We start from the raw sequence: 23,142 nt of genomic DNA on the forward strand, positions 1-23,142 counted from the left end.
ACTGCTTACTAGCTGCAAAGGTGGGGGGAAATGATGGTAATTAATAGTGGAGAAATCAGGCAACACATGACTGGATGATCAAAATTAAGATCACCTGTGAGGAACAAATGGCTGTTATGTGCCTCCAGATGGGATACCCCAAGAAACATGCAGCATCGCGTACATTGATTTGTTCCCAAGTATGCACAACCCCAGCCTAATCAAACTGGCACACAAACGCAGAATGAGAAACAGCCTATTTTTAAAATGGGGGTTGGGGCACCCGGGCCGCTCAGTCGGTTGAGCGTTCAACTTCAGCTCGGGTCATGATCCCGCAGGTTGTGAGTTTGGACCCCATACTCGGTTCGTTGCTGTCAGCCTGCCAGCGCAGAGCCGGCTTCAGATCCTCGGTCCCCGCCCCTCTGCCCCTCGCCCACGTGTGCTCTCTCAAAAAATAAATGATAATAAATAAAAATAAAAAATGGGGGCACTGTATTCTTCAAAACTGCCAATATCCTACAAGGCAAAGAAGGGCTGTGGAAAGGTTTCAGATTAAAGGAAGTTAAAGGGACGTGACAACCAAACACAATATCTGAGCCTCCCCTGGAACCTGTCCTGGAGGGGAAATGCTATTAATAGATCAAGCAAAAAAAAAAAAAAAACAACAAAAAACTCTAATCTGGGTGATGGACCAGATAATGCCCATCTATCAAGTTGGTAAGCACACTGTGGCATGTAAGAGAGTACCCCTAGCTTCAGGAAACATATACTGAAATGTTTAGGGGTATAGAGCCATAATGCATGTAACTTACCACAAATCACAAATGGTTCAGAAAAAAAATATGTATGACATATATACATATAAAACTATGTGTGCATGATATATATACATACATATATATATATATATGTATATATATATATATAAAGAGAGAGAGAAAGTACACTGTTCTTAGAACAAAGTAAACTGTAAATAATACGGTAAATCTGGGCGAAGTGTGTGTGGCTGTTCTTTGCGCTATTTTTAGTTTTGCACCTTTTGTGAGTTTGAAATTCTTTCCAAATAAAATGCTTAAAAATACCCTTATGTTTGCCTTGCACTTGACCATTTTTTGTCATGTTCATATGCTCTGGTACTTCGGATGCTCCCAGCATCCCCCTGAGGCAGGCAGGACACGCATTGCTATTTTATTTCCCATTTTTCAGATGAGGAAGTGAAGGCACCGGGCCGCTGAGCGTCTCGCCAAGTATTACTTCCGGTGTAACGGGCGCTCGGCCCCTCCCCTCCAGGTGTCCGCGCAGGCTTCCTCCTGTGACAACCACGCGCATTTCTCCCATCCTATCGCGATCCATTACGGTTCCTGCTACTGATCTCTCTGGGAGGTAATGAGTTTCATAATTCTGTTTCCCTGAGTTTATTACTCAGGCCTTTGAAACCCAAGGCGGGAGTCTGTTTCTTCAGTGATCCCCTGGCCCCCTGTGTCCCCTCCGCTGGCATTACAGCGGCCCCTCGTGTGTTCTCTCCGGTGCTGGACACACACTGACTTCAGAACCGGTTGCACGTATTGTCGCCACTTCCGATTTGTTTCTGTTTGTCTCCCTAAAGGGCAGGGACCACGTATTGTACCTCTGACCCTCAGCCCCAAGCTCTGTGCCTGGCTCTGAATGCTTGACGAATAAATGGCTGTGGGGCTGAATGAAACCTTCTCTTATTTGACCTAAACTCACCTCAATCAAGTCTCAAAGTGAGCCTTTCATCATGGAATTGGAATTAAGTAGGATTAAAGTTAACACTGTCCTGGCTGGCACACCTCTCCGGCTCCTTCTCTCTTGTTGTTGTTGTCTTTTTGTTTATAAATGTTTATTGACTTATGGTGAGAGACAGAGACAGAGAGCGCCTGAGGGGTGGGGAGGGGCAGAAAGAGAGGGGGAGGGAGAGAGAATCCCAAGCAGCCTCCACACCCAGCGTGGTTCCCAAAGCGGGGCTTGATCCCGTGACCCTGGGATCATGACCTGAGCAGAAATCAGGAGTCAGAGGCTTAACCGACTGAGCCCCCCAGACCCCCTGGCCCCTTCTCTTTCTTGCAGGGGGTAGCAGATTAAGGGTGAATCCAGGTCATATGGAAGCAGGTGGGGGGTTTTCCCTACTATGGGAAGGAAGAGCTTCCTAGTGAAAGTGGTCCAGAGGAGGGTGGGAAGCAACAAGGTTAGGGGATGGAGTAGACAGAAGAGTTGAGGTCTGAGGCGGGTGAATAGGAACTTACTACTGAGTCCCAGGCTCCACGTCAGCGGGAGGTTCAGCCCTCAGGGAAATGGGAATTTTGGTGGACCAACCTTCAATGCAGTCTAAGTGACCACCTCCCCTATATAAGTAGCCCAGAAAATAACTAAGGAAGGGACCCTGCACACCCATCTCAGGGAACCAGACTGATAGCTGCCTTCCTGAGTCATCGCCCTCGGGGGACTGGGGGCTATGATCTTCCCAGCACAGCTCCGTACAGAGCGTGAGAAGGTAGAACCTCCAAAGAAACCCCTGGATTTGAGACAAGGCTGAAATCTTATTTGAAGGGATTTGCTTTCGATTTCCTTTTTTTAAATGCATTTTTAATAACAAGCCTGTTCAATCAAAAGGGGGTATTGGACTGCTCGGAAGAGCAGCGGGATCTCTGTCAATGTAATTTGGATCCTTTCCTAAACCCACTTCCTTTGATTCTGCCAGCTCAGATCTGTCTTCAGTCGGGAACTCACAAAGCCTTGTTGTCAGTGGTGTGGAAGAAATTCAGTTAGAAGCGTCCCCAAGTACATCCCTGACCCATCCTTGGCGGGCAAGAGGGTGAGTTCCCTTTCGCCGGATACCAACGAGTGACATCACACAGGTACTTTAAATGTTAGAGCGGGACCCTGGGTCGTATGGGCCCAGCCTCTCATGGCACTGACACCCGCAAGGCTAACCTCCTGAGCCCCCCATGAGGATAGACAGGTTCCGGCTCCTGTAGCTGACCTGTCCTTCCTCTTATGGAACAGGAGGCTGGACAGGCGGCCATGACCCTGGGGCATGGCACCAACACGCCTTGTTTTCTGGACCATGGAAGAAACAATGAGCACTCAGATCTGATAGGCAAGTCTGGGGATTCTTGGGTGGAAACTCCCAAAGAAACCGGGGAGATGATAGGTACTGTTAACCACTGGGGTTGGGCTGCTCCAAGCCAGTCTTGGCTGGGCCATGGAAGTCAGTCTAAGGTCAGAGGGCTGGGGGCCCTAGACCTCAAACCGATCTGAGTTAGTCACAGTGGTGTTGCATGGATTCTTCCAGTTCAGAAGAGGGAGGTGTGATCTAAGCCTCTGTGCCCAGCAGCAGTGCCCATGTGGCAGAGTGGACACACCGCCAGGGGAAGGAGGTGGCCATGGAGCCCCAAGGCACAAAGCAAGGCTGCGCGGCTTGGGAGAATTTGACCAGGGCAGGAGCCTGGGTATCAGAGCTGGCCATGGCGGGTGCCCCTAAAGCCAGGGTAGAAGATTGAGGCCGGAGTCATACCTAGATTGAGCCAAGTCAGCCTCCTCCCTCATTGGTACAAACATGGGACATGTTCTTTTCAATGTTTTCCTAGAAATGTTCCAATCCTAGAAGGGTACAGATAATCTGGCAATCATATAGACCTTCTCCAGTCCGGGGACAAGGACAGAGTGAGGACCTAATCTCAATTCAATGTGTTCTGAACGCAGTACCCAGAAGGATCCTGTAAGAGCTCTCCCCTGTCAAACCTCCCTTGCAGTGGCTGCAAAGCCCAGGGTGTTGTGGTTGCCTGTTAGTTCTCAGACAGCATCCTCTATGGTTCCCCCCACTTTGTGGCCCCGTTCTGGCCAAGCAGGCCTTCTCCCTATTTCCCTGGCTCACCAGGCCTGCGGGTACATGCTTGGTGTTCTCTCTGTCTGGGTCTGCCTCTCCCAGATATCCCCAGGGCTCTGGCTCTCTCCTGCAGTTCTCTGCTGAAGCATCATCTTCTCAGAAGGGCCTGCCCTGACCACCCTATTTTAAATGACAACACCCCTCGGGGCGCCTGGGTGGCTCAGTCGGTTAAGCCTCCGACTTCGGCTCAGGTCATGATCTCACGTTCCGTGAGTTCAAGCCCCTCGTCGGGCTCTGTGCTGACGGCTCAGAGCCTGGAGCCTGTTTCAGATTCTGTGTCTCCCTCTCTCTGACCCTCCCCCGTTCATGCTCTGTCTCTCTCTGTCTCAAAAATAAATAAACGTTAAAAAAATTATAAATAAATAAATAAATAAATAAATAAATAAATTACAACACCCCACACTCCCTATGCCCCTCCCCTAGTGTAGACCTTATTTACCATCTGATGCACTTGGTGCTTAAATGATCTGCTTATTATTGGGCTCCCCGACCAGAAAATGGAGCTCCGTTGGGTTGGAATTTATGTCTGTTTCGCTCACCACTCACTCATGAGGACCCAGAATAGTGCCCGGCACAGAGTAAGTACTCTAAAAGATCCGGGGAGTGCGTGAAGGTGAAATCGGTTAAGATTCCTGGCTCCTGGCTTGACCAGCCATGTCGGCCTGGGCCGCCTACCTGACCACCTTCTAAAAGGGTTCCTCTCCCCAGGCCCCAGATTTGCTTAGCTCGGCTCCTGGTCCCCCACTCCCCTGCCTGCCTTCTGCCCTCTCCCACCACCCAGCTCAGTCCTGTCCCATCCCCACCACGAGAGAGGTGCCTAACCTCAGCATTTCCCTGTTTCCCACAGCACGGGATCCACTTGTCTCTATAACAACCTTCTTTGATTGGGAGACTTTTAATTAGCAACCCAGTCCCTCACTGCCTCTCTCTTTCGGGCAAAGCAATTGACAATATCTTTAAAATATATATATATATATATATATATATATATATAAATATATATATATATATATATATATATGTGTGTGTGTGTGTGTGTGTGTTGTGTATACCCCGAACCATTATACTCAGGCAAATAAGCCATCAGTTTGGTGACAACAGGTGGTCCTCTAGCTATAAGGGAAGTTACAAGCCTTCCCAGTACAAGCCTGCCTGCCTGGTAACCCTCAGCCATGGGCAAACCCGGCCAAAGCCTCCTCCCCACTGATCAACAGGGAGAAGAGCCCCTCTTCGGGCCCCTTCCCTAAATCAAAGGAACGTATGCTTTCAGAATCATAAAGTACGGGAAGGCCCCAAAGAGAAATTCAATAGACACGTGTCCCATTTTGCCAGGGCAGTTCTTTCAAGGCTCGCCGATATTAACATCCAGAGCTTGCGTCTCAACAGCCCCACACAGACTCCAGGATTTCTCAAAGCAATAGAGCAAAACAGAAACACCAGCCATCTGTCTCTTGAAATTTCCTAGGAGGGGCAACCCGTAGCTGGGAAGACACTCGAAGGCAGTTTTCATGTCTGAGACGCATCACCCTGAGTTATGGGAGCAGAACTTTCGGGAGGCCTTCTCTCCAATGGTATGAACGTGAAGCAGGCATGTTTCGCACCCACGGCCACGGCCACGGCCCCTCTACCGCCAGTGGCCACAGCTGTGGTGGGGGGGGGGACCCCGCAGGAGCCAAACAGCCTGCAAGAACGCTGACTCGGGAGAGCGAACCCTGGCCCAGCAACATCCCCAGTCATTCCGGGCCAAATTCAGTTGAAATGAGACACTTTTCAAAAACGATTTCTAGGTAAGTGGTGGAGAAAATAGGATCACCCCGAACACGCGGAGCAAAGAAAGGAGCAGCCCCGTAAGTGTAGAGATCGGTCCTCCGCCTTCAGGCAGGGTGAGCCCAGACGCGCCTGCACGCAGAGGCATCGGCTGGGACAATGACTTGTGTGGGTTGTCATGACAATGAAATTGAAACTGGGATAAACAATAGCCACTCCGCCAGCCGCCTAACCTCTGAGCCGACCTGTCATTACGACAGCAGCTGCCTGGGCCTCAAGCAGACGTCAGGAGATGAGCATCCCTGGGGCAGGCAGGCTTTCCTAACAGGTGGCCAAACGTGAGGCTGGAAATCAACTGGGCCCTTTTGCTCATTCTTGAGCTACCCTAGGGAATCCAGCAGCCTCCTGTAAAAGGTCCCCGGAGCCTGTAGAGGGACCACAGAGCCCAGAAAGTTCATGCAATGGGCCCACAGACCCACAGCATGCCAGCAGAAAAGGCTAAGAAATGGTACCTCATCCTAAGTGCAAAACCTCAGAAACCAGTGTTTCCTGGGAGTGGCATTTCTAAAGGCTACTTTCGGCAAGAGCTTCCCGGCATTCCTCACCAAATGGACCGATGCAAAATTGAATTATTGTCTCTGATAGAACTTGAAAATCCCTTTGTACTTCCAAGGCAAATGCAAATGCACAGTCCCGTGGCACCTCTGTCCCACCCTCCCCACCGCCTCTGCTCGCCTCAGACTCCAGCCTAAGCCCCCACCGCATCTGCAGGAGCCAAGCACCAGGAAACAGAATCAAATATGCCCCATAGGGCTCAACTTGGCTTTAAAAAATGGTATTATTTATATTTAATAGCAGCTTCAGAAAAAGCTGCAAATCCTAGGGCATGGCAGAAATGTAAATGCTAACTGATTGTTATTCTTACGGAAACTTAGAATTCAAAAGTTTAATCAACCTCGTTAGCATAATTTGGGTGACTTCAGTCCATAACCTTACCCTGGAGTTGATTATTTATGGCGCCCTGAACAAAAGTCGAAAATTAACTTTGATTTAATGTAACAATTCCATCCCCAGTATAATTCATAATGCAGATACGTTTGTCAAAAATAAATCACGTTGCTTCGCCCATCTCAGAACAGGAAACCCAGAAAGGAATAGAAACAGAATCCCTAATCTTTGGTTTCTGTAGTCGTTCTGGCTCTCCCTTCCCCTGCTCAAGTCTGTGCCTGCCCAGGGACAGGCTTTGGAGGAGGCTGAGAGCATCCATGTGCAGAGAAATCTATGGATCAAGACAGACGGGCCCGGGGGGGAGGGGGGTGTGGGGATCTCTCGGGGTGGGTATCTTGCTTCTCTTGAGGGTTTTACCCGAGTAAGCAGCTTTTTAATAAGGCGGAATGAGAAAACATCACAGGAGGCCAGTCTGGTGAAAAGGCTGTTTGTGGAGAGCACAATCCGATGTCTTGCGCGTGTTCGAGGTGTATCTGTGTACAGTTTGCTTTCGCCCGTATCACTGCCTCAGTCTTCACATTGATAGATGGGGCCGATGGCAACTGAGGCCCGAGGAAGCTAAACGCCTTGTCCACATCCCGTGGCTGGTGAAAGGCGGTGCTGATCCTGGAATGCTGGTCTCCCAGCACCATCTGTCAGCAGGTGGAGAGAAAGGAGTCCAGCTAAGCAATCTGCCTCCTGGCCAAGGAAAGCAGAGTCCTTGCACACCCCATCAAGGGACAGTAGGAGACCCCGCTCCCAGAGCAGACAGGAGAAATCCTCGAGACATCACCAGCGTAATCAATTTCCAAGAACTCAGAAGTGGCATTCGTTACGCCTGCTGGAAAACCTCAGAAAATGTAGGTTTCCCACGTGTTTGGCAAAAAGCACCGTATAGAACCTCCCTAGATGACGGGGGGCATAGAACTGCTGGGATTCTCTTTATCCCCCTTCACATAAATTTACCTCTGCCATGTACCAAGCTCCCTGCCAAGGAAGAAATCTCTTTCCATGGGCAGTACCAAGGAGCCAGACTGGCGTTGCTGTGTGCTAATTCTCTGTCTGGACTGCTAAAGCCACCCAGACGTGCCAAGTTTTAGTGGCAACAGGTTTGCCTGCCAAGAACCAGCGTCCCCTGCTTCCTCTCCCACCTACAGGCCGGGCAGCGCCAGCTCCCCTTTTCTATGCCAGGCGGAGCCGATGCGATCTCACAATGGGCCGCAGAGCAGGGTGCCAGCAGCCAGAGCCTTGGCCAGTGGCTGGCAAACTCAGACTGTGCCATTTGGCTCTTTGGCTTCTGCTGTGGAAAAGAACTGGCTGAGAAGAGGTAAAAGCTTTTGGCAAAATGTGAAGTTTGGGTTCTCTTGGTCCCAACCCAGTGGGGATAATCATGACCTGGCATGGCTTGTGTGTGTGTGTGTGGGTGTGTGTGTGTGTGTGTGGGTGGGTGGGTGTCCTCATGCTTAATCGCATAGCTTTAACGGTTATAGAATTAAGATGAAACCAGGCCACCTGAAACTAACACAGCACTGTATGTTAACTAAGTGGAATTAAAATAAAAACTTAAAAAAAAAAAAAAAAGACAAAACCAGGCCAAAAGATTCATTGTGAAACAGCACCCAGGGCCTTGGAATAAATTGTGATCAGCCTTAGATTGGGTCACCATGATGTCATAATGCATACGTGGGTACCACAGGCCAATACTCTATTGTGTCCTCCATCCATGTTCTTTCAGGTGATCTTCTCAACGATATGCAATCAGTGTTTTTATCGTCTGGACTTTAAAGACGAGAAGACTGAGGTTCAGAGCCGTTGAGTGGCTTGCCCAAGGTCACACAGCCACTTAATGACCTATTCAAGGCCCGGACCCATATCCATCCAGTTTTCCTCTTTACACTTACATGTATGCAGTTGTCCCCTAACCAGACCGTAAGCTCCATGACAAAAGGGTTTGGATTCCCACGTCTGAAATGGTGCCAGCATCCAGGCGCAGAATAGGCTCTCGGTAAATATATATTAAGTACGTGAACGAATAAATGAACGAGCCCCACTGTGACTATGTCACGGAAGCAAACGGCTTCATATCCACTCCCTACCTGAAGCCCCGGAACAGAGTAGTTAAGGACGGGGCACTGGGGTGTTACGCTCCCGGGGGACAAGGGTGAGGTGAGCCTACGCTCTCTGCTCTCTGCAGGGTCCGGACGACAGAGACTGCCTGCCTTCCTGTCTCCTAGATATTTACTTCATCACACCCCAGCGCAAGCTTCCCGTCGGTCACACGTCTCCCTGATAGGCCCCTGCGCCGAAACGCCCCGTGCCCCTTGGCACCCACGATCATGACGAAGGCATCCATCCTCCATCTTGTCAAACAGCTGTCACACCTTGACAGCAGATGGCCTTGGCAATCTTGGCAATCCAGCCGGACAAGTTTCTACCTGAACTTTGGCTCAGCCAGTGCCTGGATGGAGGAGTCAGAAAGGAGACCTAGAAAGGAAAGTACCTTCTGTTTTCTCATTCCCAACCACACAGGGCTGGGGGAAAGAGATATGCTAATGGCCGTGGGGAAACACCAGTGGGAACATGCCTGCTTTGGACAGATAGGAGCTAGGGTCCCCCACTGACCCCCTTGCCTCCAGGTATGCCTGCACACAACTCACCTGCGACAGACCTGTTCTTCCACAGCCCCGAGACAGGAAGTGCTCTGATATCATATCTATCTGCCACGTTGAGTCCCTCCCCATGGGCAACGCCACAGGGGTGGGGAAATCCAACAATCGGATGATTCTCTCCAGGGGCTCGGGATGGAGCAAGCATCCGTTCTCAGCCCAGCTTCTCAAATGTATGTGTTGTTACTGCTGCTATTTTCAAGGACCTGCTCTATTTACGCCTCACTCCTCGTTGCTCCTCCTAGGACAAGAGAACTGAATAAATAAAGAAGGCAGGCTTAACCCCTCCCTTGGCAGGGATAGGAATTTGCCAGAGTCGAGTGGGAGCAGAAAGTCCGCAAGACACATACCTTGGGCCCACAAAATGCTTTATATTTGGCAAAGCATTTGCTCATGTAAGCCCCGCGGCTGTGAGATATGAAGTCCATGTTACAGGTACGAACACAGAGGCGAGGCCAAGGCCACAAAGATTGCTCTAAGCCATCTTTCGTCTCCTTGTCACCCGGGTTCTCGGTGCCTGGAGAGCAGGAGAAGAGAAACAGTGGTGCTAACGGGCCCCACCACTGGCGGCACTGCCCGCTTGGTAGAAGGCGGCCTGTCGCTGAGGCTCCCGTGTCCTGCTCTCCCTCCCCTCTGTGAGGGCTGGGGCGGATAAAGGGCCCGCGGAGCCAATCCTATGTGCCAACTTGACTGGGCCATGTGTGCGGTGCCCAGACAGTTAGTGGAACATTATCCTGGGTGTGTCTGTGAGGATGTGTGGAGAGGATTTACCATCTGAATGGAAACATCGGCTCCTCCTGGGCCTGAAGCCCTAGCCGGAAGGCACCGCCAGCTTCCCCGCGGCACCAGCTGGCCCACTCCTGATCTTGGGACTTGTCAGCCTCCATAATCACGTGGGCCAGCTCCTTGGCGTAATTCTCTTTCCATTTCGATGTATCTATATCTACACCTATTGGTCGTTTCTCTGGAGAATCCTGACTCACACAGAGCCCCGGACGGGCTCTGAACGGGAAGATGAGCTACAAAGCCAGGCTGGGCTGCGGCAGGCGGGGACCTCCCATCCTGGCATCCATCAAGAAAGGAGGTGTTATTAAAATTAAAAAAAAAAAAAAGGAAGGAAGGAACGAAGGAAGGAAGGGTTTTCTGCTCTCTTGCACAGACTCTTCCTCAGAAACTGCCCTTTCTCTCCTAAAGCATTTCTCCAAAAATATTCACTGATACCTGCCTTGTAGAGGTGCTGTTTTTGGAGTATGAGTATATCAGTGAATGAAACGGACCAAGATCCCTGCCCTCAGGACACACAGTTCCCACTGCAGATGTAATAAGGAACTTAGATAATATATTGCAAGGGGAGAAATAGGAGGAAAAAATTAAAGATTGACTAGGGTAAGGGGGACCGGGTGTAGCGAGGTGGGGGACAGGTGTTGTGCTGAGCAGGTGACCAAGGAGGGTCACGGTGGGAGTGAGATGTGAGAGGTACTGAAGGAGGCAAAGGGGTCAACCAAGCAGGTATTTGGAGGAAGAGCACTCCAGGCAGGGAACAGTCAGTACAAAGGCCCTAAGGGGGGAGATGCCTGGTGGGCACAAGGAATTGGAATGAGGTCAGTGTGGCTGGCACAGTGAAGGTGAAGAGGGCAGAGGGGCAGGCGATGGGGATGATGTCACAGAGGCAGGATGGTGCAGGGCCATCGGAAAGATTTGAAAGGGAAGCCATGGCAGGGCTTCCGGCAGAGGAGGACATGATCTGCTTTGGGTTTTAAAGGGATCTCCTTGGCAATCTCTTGACCCCTTTTTGTAGGGGCGGGGGGAGGAGAGAGTCAAGGATAGAAGCAGGAAGACCAGTTAGGAAGGTCTTGCCAAAATCCAGACCAGAGATGGTGGTGGCCCTGCCCAACGTGGTGTCAGTGGTCAGGTTCCAGATGGAGTCAGGCGGAGATGCCCCCCAGAGGAGAGTATGTGTTTTCTGGTCTTGAGTCCTGCTCTCTGCCCAGGGACATGCCCTAAGGTGTCTTTAGGGTCCCCTCCCCTCCCCCCCCCCATCCCGGATATCCCTAGTCACAACTGGGAAGAGTCTTTTTATGAATGGAGCTGGGGAGAATGATGAGAAGGTCAAGTTCTATTCTCTTCCCCAACATCTGGAGCAGCATTAAGGGCTGATGATACCATTCAAGTCCTAGAGCCAGGTGGGGGACAAAAAGGAAAGGGATAGTGGTCTCTTCCATAAGTATAGTCAGTAGTGTGCTGGTGAATGTTTGACAATTGGCTCTCCAGGAAAAAAAGTGTGTAATTTTATGATATGTGTGTAATTTTACTGATAAAAAAATATGTTGCATATATTTTACAAATACTAGGGCACCCTTGGTGGCTCAGATGGTAATACTTCTGACTTCAACTCAGGTCATGATCTTACAGTTCATGAGTTTGAGCCCCCTGTCGGGCTCTGCACTGACAGCTCAAAGCCTGGAGCCCGCTTCCGATTCTGTCTCCCTCTCTCTCTGCCCCTTCCCTGCCTGTGTTTTCTCTCTCTCTCTCTCTCTCTCTCTCTCTCTCTCTCTCTCAAAAATAAATAAAACTTTAAAACAAATACTAATAAAATACACAATAGCCTTTACTGTAAATTCTATAACCAATTGGTTCTCACAAAATGCTCCTGTTGATTTTTGGAGAACTCGTATCTGTAACCAATGTATGGTTGCAATTGACAAATGAGTGTAGTTCCCACATGAATGTTGGTTGATATTTGTATTTACATTAATGGGTAAGAAGAAAGTGAACCAGCAAAGATGTTCCTTGGGACTTCCTTCTGTTAGTCAATGATGTGAACGACATCTTTGCCGCATCTGATTACTAGTCTTCAATTACTGCGAGAATATTTCCTCGATTTCTTGTGCCATTTACAATGTAATAGCTACACACCCAAAACACTTTTAAGTTAAATCTGCATTATTAAGATTTTCCCCATCACTGTTTAAGTCTAAACAAACAACAAACCATCAAAGGAAGTCCTGACTTAAAGCATTTGCCAATTTCCATCTCGTGAATACTCCCACCCTGGCCGATTTCAAGCTACCAAGGTGACATTACTGAATGTGAACTTGGAAAGGGATTCTTAGCCATGAGCCATTATATAATATTTCCAACATAAGATACAGTTGATGTAAATAACCTCAAGCGTAAAGATAATAGTAAAATGGAATAAAATAATTAGGAGCTAGTAATGAGTTTTGAGTATTTATTACCTTTGCGTTTAATATAGCTTATTTAATTGTAAGTTTATATAATTTAATTTTTAATAATGGCTGTGTTTATCAACCAGCTTGCAAAATCACTGGAAGTTTAACAGTCGACCCTCGTGAGCCAATGCGAGCAGCCCTAGTGCCCCGTCGACCGTACGGTACTTTCTCAGACATCGCTCATCTTCCCACTGAGAGATCTGCTAGCTACCTATCAAAAACTGGGGACACTGGGGCTGAGGGGGTGAGGTGAGATGCCCAAGGCACCTAGCAGCTGATGTCCTCAAGCAAGGGTGGCCTCAGGAAAAAGTAGCTGGTCTGGGGTTGGGGAGGGTGGGGGAAATGCAAGAGGGCCAGAGGAAGTTTCACACGAGGGCAGTGAGGTCAGCGAAGGTTGTGGATGAGAGAGAGTTCAAGCCTGTCCTCACATCGCCATCACCAATTCCCCTCAAGCTGCCTAGGCTGGCCTCTTAGAACAGGATCTTGGCGGATCTTCGTGGAGAGGTAGCTGCACCCTAGTTGCATAGGCTGTGGTTGATCAACAGCTTAGCTGCAAGTCACTCGCCAATCAACATAAACACCAAGTTCGTCTGCATGATGGACAATCTGCGAGCACCAGCCCCCTCAGAGTCAGTGTATGAGGATCAGGCCACAGGGAGTCAGGCAGAGTGTCTGGCTGTATCTGCCCAATGCACTAGTGTTTCACTGTCCCAGAACTTAGAGAAGGGCCAAGAGAAGAGTTGAGAGGCAGGAGCTGGCAACCCAAAGATCATAGGTGCACCTGCTGGGTAGGACCTGGTTTCCCTGGGGACAGCCCTACTGTCCAGGGCCCTGTTTCAGCTCCCAAGTTCCTTCTCTACGCACCAGTGCCTCCAAAAGGCCCAAATGACCTTCGGGGCCCCAGAAATGAGAGTTTTGGTGGCGAGGCCGGGCCCTCCCAAGCCTCCCCAGGCCCACCCAGGTCCTGGACGTGAAGGGAGAGCGCTGTGTCATCCTGAACAGCCAGCGAGGCCAAATGGTGGCCAAAGTGCAGTCACTCAGGTTTCGCCCAGCTTAAAAGCTGAGGGCAGAGCAGGCGTCCTTGGGTTCTGGACCCTGAAACAGGTGAGGGCAGCAGAGAGAGTGTAGTCTGGGTCTGGCCGGAAAGTGGTCTACACCCTGGCTTGTAAGCACAGAAAGGAGAGCCCCCAGCCCACCGCTGTCTTTTCTGATTCCATTAGCTGTGTGACCGTGGGCAGGTTAAAAAACTTCTCTGAGTTTCCAGTTTCTTCATGTTACAAGAAATGAGTTAATAATACAATAAATCCTTGGCTTCCGTGAATTTAATATTTGGCTTTTGGTTGTTATTGTTTTTTCACTATTTAATGATCTGCCTATTTGCCTGAGGAGCACCCACTCACTGGTCCTGTTTGCCTTCCCAGAAGTCCTTGGTCTCCTGCCTCACCAGCCCTGATGAAAGCTTGGGAAGAAGGACCCAATGTCTGCTTTTAGCCCCCTGTTCCCTACTCCTCCGTCCAAAAGCTCGTTCCCCCAGGGGGACTTGGGGTCTGGGTTCCGGTAACTCACACCTTACAGTGTGAGGTCCCAGCCAAGCACCGGGACCTTCACACAGGGCTCTGTGTGGCCCTGAGTGGGGCGGCTGTGCTCACTCCCCTGGTGTCTGTACTTTAACCACCTTGGGGATGGAGGAACATGTGGGCCGGGGGGTCCCACAGACCCTAAGGCTCAGAGTTGGCTCTGCTATTGAACAGTTACTGAACACAAGTAAGTGACTTGGCTTTTCTGCCTCCAGGTCCCCTTCCTGCCTCGTGGAAGGTCACCTGAGCACGCCTGCCTGGGCCTGGGGCTGGCGGTAGGGTGGGGGCGAGGGGAGAGAGCTTTTTCATCCTACTCTCCCCCACCTGCCCACCCCACGCTCAAATTTCCTGGCCGCTAGTGACAGCTCAGCTCTAGAAAGGAGCTGAAATGAGGCCCAGCTCAGCCTTGGGCAACTCCTAGAGGGGAGAAGCAGTGGGAGGAGAGCAGCAGGCAGGGAGAAGCAGGGGTGAGCAGCCGATAAAGGGAGGCAGACACCAACGTGGGAAGGTTAGGAGGGGAAAGAAGCGCTGATACAGCACTCACTCTGCAAATTTCTGCCATAAATCACTCTCAGGAGCAGCCTGGGAGCCCTCACAGCTGGAGGGAGAAGATTCTCGAAATCCCAGATTCTGAGCCTAAAACATTCTCCTGAAGGGCTGGGGACCTTAGTCAGCTCTTTGTTCTCACTGGGGGACTCAGTTTACCCCACCGCAAAATGGGGAGCACTAGCCCCTCCTCTTAGGCCCTGTGCAGAGACAGTGTGCCCAGAAGCATTGAGGTCCCCATGCAGAGGTGTGTACATAAGCAATGGGATCGTTATTAGCAATTATCATTCCTGACAGTGTTAGTAAAATCAAAAACAAAAACAAAAAAGTCACACTGAGCTCAGGAACATGCTTGCTCTGGGGTGTGGAATAATAACTAATGTTTATGTAGCGTCTCACAGCATGAAAACCCCAGTCATGTGTATTTTTCTTATTTGATCCCCACAACATGGCAGCAATGCAGGTAAGGCAGAGATCTTTCCCCCGGTTTTATAAACCGGGAATTTTCCATTTATAGAGGTAAAGGGGCTGCCCCAGGCCACGGAACCACGTAGTTTGGGGGAGCAAGAATGAGAACCCACGTTTTCCCTTTCCGCTGCCTCAACTGAAGACGCTGGGAAACAGGAAACAAGCTGATTCCCAGGAAGGTGAAGGTATCACAGGATTTGGGGGTCCAGGTTTGGCTCCCAAATGTGCCGCTTACGAGTGGTGTGGCCTCAGCTACTTCCCCAGTATAACGGGGGTAATACAAGCAGTCCCCAGCTGCTGTGGTCATTGGACGCATTAGGAGAGATAATGGATCAAGGAGCTCAGCAAATTCCCAGAACAGAGTAAGTGCTCAATTGACGTCAGCAATTGGCTTTCTCATTCCTTTGTTGTTGTTTATTTTTTAAAATTTTTTTAAATTTTATTTTTTTAATTTACATCCAAGTTAGTTAGCATATAGTGCAACAATGATTTCAGGAGTAGATTCCTTAATGCCCCTTATCCATTTAGCCCATCCCCCCTCCCACACCCCCTTCAGTAACCCTCTGTTTGTTCTCCATATTTAAGAGTCTCTTATGTTTTGTCCCCGTCCCTGTTTTTATATTATTTTTGTTTCCCTGCCCTTATGTTCACCTGCTCTGTGTCTTAAAGTTCTCACATGAGTGAAGTCATATGATATTTGTCTTTCTCTGACTAATTTCGCTTAGCATAATACCCTCCAGTTCCATCCACGTAGTTGCAAATGACAAGATTATATTCTTTTTGATTGCCGAGTAATACTCCATTGTATGTATATACCACATTTTCTTTATCCATTCCTCCATCAATGGACATTTGGGCTCTTTCCATACTTTGGCTATCATTGATAGCGCTGCTATAAACATTGGGGTGCATGTGTCCCTTTGATGGATGCTGTATCCCTTGGATGAATATCTAGTAGTGCAATTGCTGGGTCCTAGGATAGCTCTATTTTTAATTTTTTGAGGAACCTCCATACTGTTTTCCAGAGTGGCTGCACCAGGTTGCATCCCCACCATCAGTGCAAAAGAGATCCTCCTTCTCCGCATCCTGGCCAACATCTGTTGTTGCCTGAGTTGTTCATGTTAGCCATTCTGACAGGTGTGAGGTGGTATCTCATTGTGGGTTTGATTTGTATTTCCCTGATGATGAGTGATGTGGAACATTTTTTCCTCTGTCGGTTGGCCATCTGGATGCCTTCTTGGGAGAAGTGTCTATTCATGCCTTTTGCCCATTTCTTCACTGGATTATTTGGTTTTTGGGTGTTGAGTTTGATAAGTTCTTTACAGATTTTGGATACTAACCTTTTATCTGATATGTCGTTTGCAAATATCTTCTCCCATTCTGTCGGTTGCCTTTTAGTTTTGCTGACTGTTTCCTTCGCTGTGCAGAAGCTTTTTATTTTGATGAGGTCCCAATAGTTCATTTTTGCTTTTGTTTCCCATGCTTCCAGAGATGTGTTGAGTAAGAAGTTGCTGCGGCCAAGAGGTTTTTGCCTGCTTTCTCCTCGAGGATTTTGATGTCTTCCTGTCTTACATTGAGGTGTTTCATCCATTTTGAGTTTATTTTTGTGTATAGTGTAAGAAAGTGGTCCAGGTTCATTCTTCTGCATGTCGCTGTCCAGTTTTCCCAGCACCACTTGCTGAAGAGACTGTCTTTATTCCATTGGATAGTCTTTCCTGCTTTGTCAAAGATTAGTTGGCCATACATGTGTGGGTCCATTTCTGCATTCTCTATTCTGTTCCGTTGATCTGAGTGTCTGTTCTTGTGCCAGTACCATACTGTCTTGATGATTACAGCTTTGTAGTACAGCTTGAAGTCTGGGATTGTGATGCCTCCTGCTTTGGTTTTCTTTTTCAAGATTGCTTTGGCTATTCTGGGTCTTTTCTGGTTCCATGCAAATTTTAAGATTATTTGTTCTAGCTCTGTGAAGAATGCTGGTGTTATTTTGATAGGGATTGCATTGAATATGTAGACTGCTTTGGGTAGTATTGGCATTTTAACAATGTTTGTTCTTCCTATCCAGGAGCATGGAATCTTTTTCCATTTTTGTGTGTCTTCTTCAATTTTCTTTCATAAGATTTCTATAGTTTTCAGTGTATAGATTTTTCACCTCTTTGGTTAGATTTATTCCTAGGTATTTTACGGGTTTTGGTGCAACTGTAAATGGGATCGATTCCTTGATTTCTCTTTCTGTCGCTTCATTGTTGGTGTATGGGAATGCAACCAGTTTCCGTGCATTGATTTTATATCCTGCAACTTTGCTGAATTCATGAATCAGTTCTATCAGCTTTTTGGTGGAATCTTTTGGGTTTTCCGTATAGAGAACCATGTCATCTGTGAAGAGTGAAAGTTTGACCTCCTCCTGGCCGATCTGGATGCCTTTTATTTCTTTGTGTTGTCTGATTGCAGAGGCTAAGACTTCCAATACTATGTTAAATAACAGTGGCAAGAGTGGACATCCTTGTCTTGTTCCTGACCTTAGGGGGAAAACTCTCAGTTCTTCCCCATTGAGGATGATATTAGCATTGGGTCTTTCGTATATGGCTTTTATGATCTGGAGGTATAATCCTTCTATCCCTACTTTCTTGAGGATTTTTATCAAGAAAGGATGCTGTATTTGTCAAATGCTTTCTCTGCATCTATTGAGAGGATTATATGGTTCTTGTCCTTTCTTTTATTGATGTGATGAATCACATTGATTGTTTTGCGGATATTGAACCAGCCCTGCACCCCAGGTATAATTCCCAGTTGGTTGTGGTGAATAATTTTTTTAATGTATTGTTGGATCTGGTTGGCTAATATCTTGTTGGGGATTTTTGCATCCATGTTCATCAGGGAAATTGGCCTATAGTTCACTGTTTTAGTGGGGTCTCTGTCTGGTTTTGGAATCAAGGTAATGCTGGCTTCATAGAAAGTGTTTGGAAGTTTTCCATCCATTTCTATTTTTTGGAACACCTTAAAGAGGATCGGTGTTAACTCTTCCTTAAGTGTTTGGTAGAATTCCCCTGGAAAGCCATCCGGCCCTGGACTCTTGGTTTTTGGGAGATTTTTTATTACTAATTCGATTTCTTTACTGGTTATGGGTCTGTTCAAATTTTCTGTCTTCCTGTTTCAGTTTTGGTAGTTTATATGTTTCTAGGAATTTGTCCATTTCTTCCAGATCGCCCATTTTATTGGCATATAATTGCTCATAATATTCTCTTATTATTGTTTTTATTTCTGCTATGTTTGTTGTGATCTCTCCTCTTTCATTCTTGATTTTATTTATTTGGGTCCTTTCCTTTTTCTTTTTGATCAAACTGGCTAGTGGTTTATAAGTTTTGTTAATTCTTTCAAAGAACCAGCTTCTGGCTTCATTGATCTGTTCTACTGGTTTTTGGGGTTTTTTTGTTTTTTTGGTTTTTTTTTTTTTTTTTTGGTTTCGATAACATTAATTTCTGCTCTAATCTTTATTATTTCCTGTCTTCTGCTGGTTTTCGATTTTATTTGCTGTTCTTTTTCCAGCTCTTTAAGGCATAAGGTTAGGTTGTGTATCTGAGATCTTTCTTCCTTCTTTAGGAAGGCCTGGATTGCTATATACTTTCCTCTTATGACTGCCTTTGCTGCGTACCAGAGGTTTGGGGTTGTGGTATTATCATTTTCATTGGTGTCCAAGAACTTTTTAATTTCCTCTTTAACTTCTTGGTTAGCCCATTCATTCTTTAGTAGGGTGTTTTTTAGTCTCCAAATATTTGTTACCTTTCCAAATTTTTTCTTGTGGTTGATTTCAAGTTTCATAGCGTTGTGGTCTGAAAATATGCATGGTATGATCTTGATCTTTTTGTACTTGTTGAGGGCTGATTTGTGTCCCAGTATGTGATCTCTTCTGGAGAATGTTCCATGTCCACTGGAGAAGAATGTATATTCTTCTGCTTTAGGGTGAAATGCTCTGAATATATCTGTTAAGTCCTTCTTGTCCAGTGTGTCACTCAAAGCCATTGTTTCCTTGTTGATTTTTTGATTAGATGATCTGTCCATTGCTGTGAATGGGGTGTTGAAGTCCCCTACTATTATGGTATTACTATCAATGAGTTTCTTTATGTTTGTGATTAATTTATTTATATGTTTGGGTGCTTCACATTTGGCGCATTAATGTTTACAATTGTTAGGTCTTCCTGGTGGATAGACCCCTTGATTATGATATAATGCCCTTCTGCATCTCTTGATACAGTCTTTATTTTGAAGTCTAGATTGTCTGATATAAGTATGGCTACTCTGCCTTTCTTTTGTTGACCATTAGCATGATAGATGGTTCTCCATACCCTTACTTTCAATCTGAAGGTGTCTTTAGGTCTAAAGTGGGTCTCTTGTAAACAGCATATAGATGGATCTTGTTTTTTTATCCATTCTGTTACCCTATGTCTTTTGATTGGAGCATTTAGTCCATTGATGTTTAGAGTGAGCACTGAAAGATATGAATTTATTGCCATTATGTTGCTTGTAGAGTTGGAGTTTCTAGTGGTGTTCGCTGGTCCTTTCTAGTCTTTGTTGCTTTTGGTCTCTATTTATTTGTTTGTTTGATTGGGTTTTTTTTTTTTTTTCATCTTTTCTCCCCTCAGAGAGTCCCCCTTAAAATTTCTTGCAGGGCTGGTTTAGTGGTCACAGACTCCTTTAATTTTTGTTTGTCTGGGAAACTTTTAATCTCTCCTTCTATTTTGAATGACAGCTTTGCTGGATAAAGAATTCTTGGCCGCATATTTTTCTGATTTAGCAAACTGAATATATCCTGCCACTCCTTTCTGGCCTGCCAAGTTTCTGTGGATAGGTCTGCTGCAAACCTGATCTGTCTTCCCTGTAGGTTAGGGACTTTTTTCCCTTGCTGCTTTCATAGTTCTGTCCTTGCCTGAGTGTTTTGTGAATTTGACCATGATATGCCTTGTTGATGGTCAGTTTTTGTTGAATCTAATGGGAGTCCTCTGTGCTTCCTGGATTTTGATGTGCATCTTTCCCCAGGTTAGGAAAGTTTTCTGCTATGATTTGTTCATATAACCCTTCTACCCCTATTTCTCTCTCTCTTCCTCTTCTGGGACCCCTATGTTTCTGATGTTGTTCCTTTTAAATGAGTCACTGATTTCTCTAATTCTTAAATCATGCTCTTTTGCCTTAATCTCCCTCTTTTTTTCTGCTTCATTATTCTCCATAAATTTGTCCTCTATATCGCTGATTCTCTGTTCTGCCTCATCCATCCTTGTAGCCGTGGAATCCATTTGAAATTGCAGCTCAGTTACAGCATTTTTTTAAAGTTCATCCTGACTAGCTTTTACTTCTTTTATCTCTGCAGAAAGGGATTCTAATCTATTTTCAACTCCAGCTAGTATTCTTATTATCGTGATTCTAACTTCTGGTTCAGATATCTTGCCTGTATCTGTGTTGGTTAAATTCCTGGCTGTCGTTTCTTCCTGCTCTTTCTTTTGGGGTGAATTCCTTCATTTCATGATTTTGAAGGGAGAAAACGAATTAATGAGGTAAAACAAATTAAAAATTAAAATTAAAAAATTAAAATTAAAAAAATATTAAAATTAAAAAATTAAAACACACACACACACAAATTGAATAAATGATGCTAGATCCTAGGTGTGTTTTGGTCTGGATGTTGAAAGGGACTTACAGATTAGAGAAAAAAGGGGAAAGAAAAAAAAAGAAAATTGTTTGAAAATTTGAAAAACTGAATACACTGAAGTAGACTAAAATGAAATGATGGAAGTAAAATGGAATTTGAAAAAATATACACAAAAGTAAGAAATATAGTAGAAAAAACAAACAAAAATGTTTTTAATAGAAATTGAAAATAAAAATGAATTTTTTCTCTTTCTGTATTCAAGAAAATGAAAAGAAACAAAAAAGAGAAAAAAAAAGAAAGAAAATTGAATAGGTGGACCAGCGAACAGACTGAAACATGACTTCGTTTTCCCCTAGAAAACTATGTCAAACATAGTCAAACTATGAAACGCTTTATTGTCCATAAACTACGCAGGCGGAGAGACTTGTGTTCCTGAAGAACAAGGTTGGCCCAGTTGGGCGGGGCTTAGTGTAACGGCTCCGCTCTCCACTAGATGGCGCTGCTTAGCTTACTGGGGCAGATCGTTGTGGCGCGCGTAGGTGCGTATGCGCATGCGCGGGAGCGGTTAAATGGCGTCACCCAGCCACCCGGTCTGTAGTATCTGAATTCTGTTCTCCCCGATCAGCATCGCGCACCCGTCCTTTGTCTTCGGCTTCCATCTACTCCCCGCTTTTACACGGTTCGTGACCAAGCCCCAGGCAGCACCTCCCTCCCGAGTTTTGTCTCAGATGCGGCTGTTTCCCGACTCCTTACTTCTGAGAAGCTGCGGCTTTGACCCGTTCTGCCCGTCTGCTGGAGGGTCTCACCGAGCAATGGCCGGGTGCCGGCCGCACCCAGGAACGTTGGCAGGACCGTGCTGCTGCTGCCCAGAGACTGCGGCCGGGGGCCAGCCCGTCCCAGAAAGAGTTTGCGAGACAGTGTAGCAGCAGCATTTCAGGGACTATGGAAAATCACAACACCCATCCGGCACCAGGCTTCACCCACAACGACCTTGTTCCAGCACCGGTGAATGTGGTTGTTCTCCCGGGGCCACTGGGGCCTTGCCTTTGGGGGCGGGGGAGCCACACAGCCTCTGCCAGGTGTCCTCCCAGCAGGGGAGCCACCTCTCCCCGTGTGGCCTGAACCCCGGACCCCGCTCTGCTCCTGGGGATTCGCCCTTCCCACCAGAGCACCACCAGGTACCAGCTGCGGAGTTTCAGACTCTGCGCTCCCCGTTTATAGTCTTAATGGAATTGAAACCCTCTCCTTTCTCCCTTTTTAGTTCAGTCCCTGCGGCTGTTTCCACTTTTCCACTTTCTCTCCAGCTGCTTTTGCAGGGGGGGGGTGCTTTTCCCATATTCTCCTCCCCACCCCCCCACCCCCACCCCCTGTCTCCATCCTCTCTCCACACGCAAAACACCGCCCTGCCCTCCGCGGCTTCTCTCTTCCCAAGTTCACCTCTCCGCGCCGTGTACCTGCTGAGTTGTGTGGTTCAGGTTGTGCAGATTATTGTGTTAATCCTCAGACCAGTTTTCTAGGTGTGCAGGATGGTTTAGTGTTGGTCTGGCTGTATTTTGGGGATGCGAGGCACCTAAAAAACTTCCATGCTGTTCCGCCACCTTGGCTCCTCCCCTGTTGTTGTTGTTCATTTATGAGAGAGAGAGAGAGAGAGAGGGAGAGAGGGAGGATCTGAAGCAGAAAGCAGAGACAGCAGCTCTATGCTGACAGCAGAGAGCCCGACACGGGGCCTGAACCCGCAAACCATGAGATCATGACCTGAGCTGAAGTCAGAAGCTTAAGCAACTGAGCCACCCAGGCACCCTGGCTTTCTCATTCCTAAGATTTGAGGAAAGGGGGATATGTCCTTGGTTCACCTGCCAACTAGAGGCTGAGGGATGGATGTGGTGACCCACCCTCCCCCAGTTCCCTCCCAGATTGAGGGACTCAGAAAGTCATTTCCATGGTCTTTCTCACTCTCCCCTGGAGTCCCATCCCAGGGGCTTCCAGGCCCACGACAGCCAGCATCACCAGAGAGCCAGAGGACGTCACCAAGGTGATGGGTGTCCTGAGCTGAAGCGGAGGGAAGCATGGATCTAGACCCCGGAAGTTTAGAAGCTTCTGCTCTGACCTTGGCTTTGGAGCTGATTTGAGCTCAAGGCAAGTGCCCAGGAAAAAGATCTGCTTCTGACTAAAGTGATGATTTGGGAGGAAGCTTGGAGCAGTGCCGGGAACACAGGCTCTGGGTCCCAGCTGATCTGACAGCTAACTCTGCCTCAGTTTCCTCTTCTGTAAAGTGGGCTATAATAGCCATAGTGAGGGCTTGAATGTAGTTATCTGGTAATGAGTTTCCCTCCCTTCCTTCACCGTGGAGGCCGGAATAAGGCTCAGGAGGCCA

At 47.4% G+C, this 23,142-nt stretch overlaps 3 long non-coding RNA genes across 3 annotated transcripts in view; 2 read left to right on the top strand and 1 right to left on the bottom strand.

Moving 5' to 3' along the window:
* LOC131486935 (uncharacterized) overlaps nt 1-23,142 on the top strand; it is a 31,692-nt gene that overhangs the window by 4,987 nt on the left and 3,563 nt on the right. Inside the window, exons 2-3 of the long non-coding RNA XR_009249526.1 lie at nt 1,186-1,362; nt 2,699-2,812. This is a non-coding gene — a long non-coding RNA (uncharacterized LOC131486935). The remainder of the gene's footprint in view (nt 1-1,185; nt 1,363-2,698; nt 2,813-23,142) is intronic.
* LOC131486936 (uncharacterized) lies at nt 7,013-8,044 on the bottom strand. The gene is made up of 2 exons (XR_009249527.1): nt 7,607-8,044; nt 7,013-7,293 (listed from the first exon to the last, which is right to left on the bottom strand). It is a non-coding gene; the product is annotated as an uncharacterized LOC131486936 (long non-coding RNA).
* Nucleotides 8,147-13,865, top strand: LOC131486937 (uncharacterized). Its single transcript, XR_009249528.1, has 2 exons — nt 8,147-8,645; nt 8,875-13,865. It is a non-coding gene; the product is annotated as an uncharacterized LOC131486937 (long non-coding RNA).

This window comes from Neofelis nebulosa, chromosome 10, assembly GCF_028018385.1.
Source record: "Neofelis nebulosa isolate mNeoNeb1 chromosome 10, mNeoNeb1.pri, whole genome shotgun sequence".
Classification (NCBI taxonomy): Eukaryota; Metazoa; Chordata; class Mammalia; order Carnivora; family Felidae; genus Neofelis; species Neofelis nebulosa.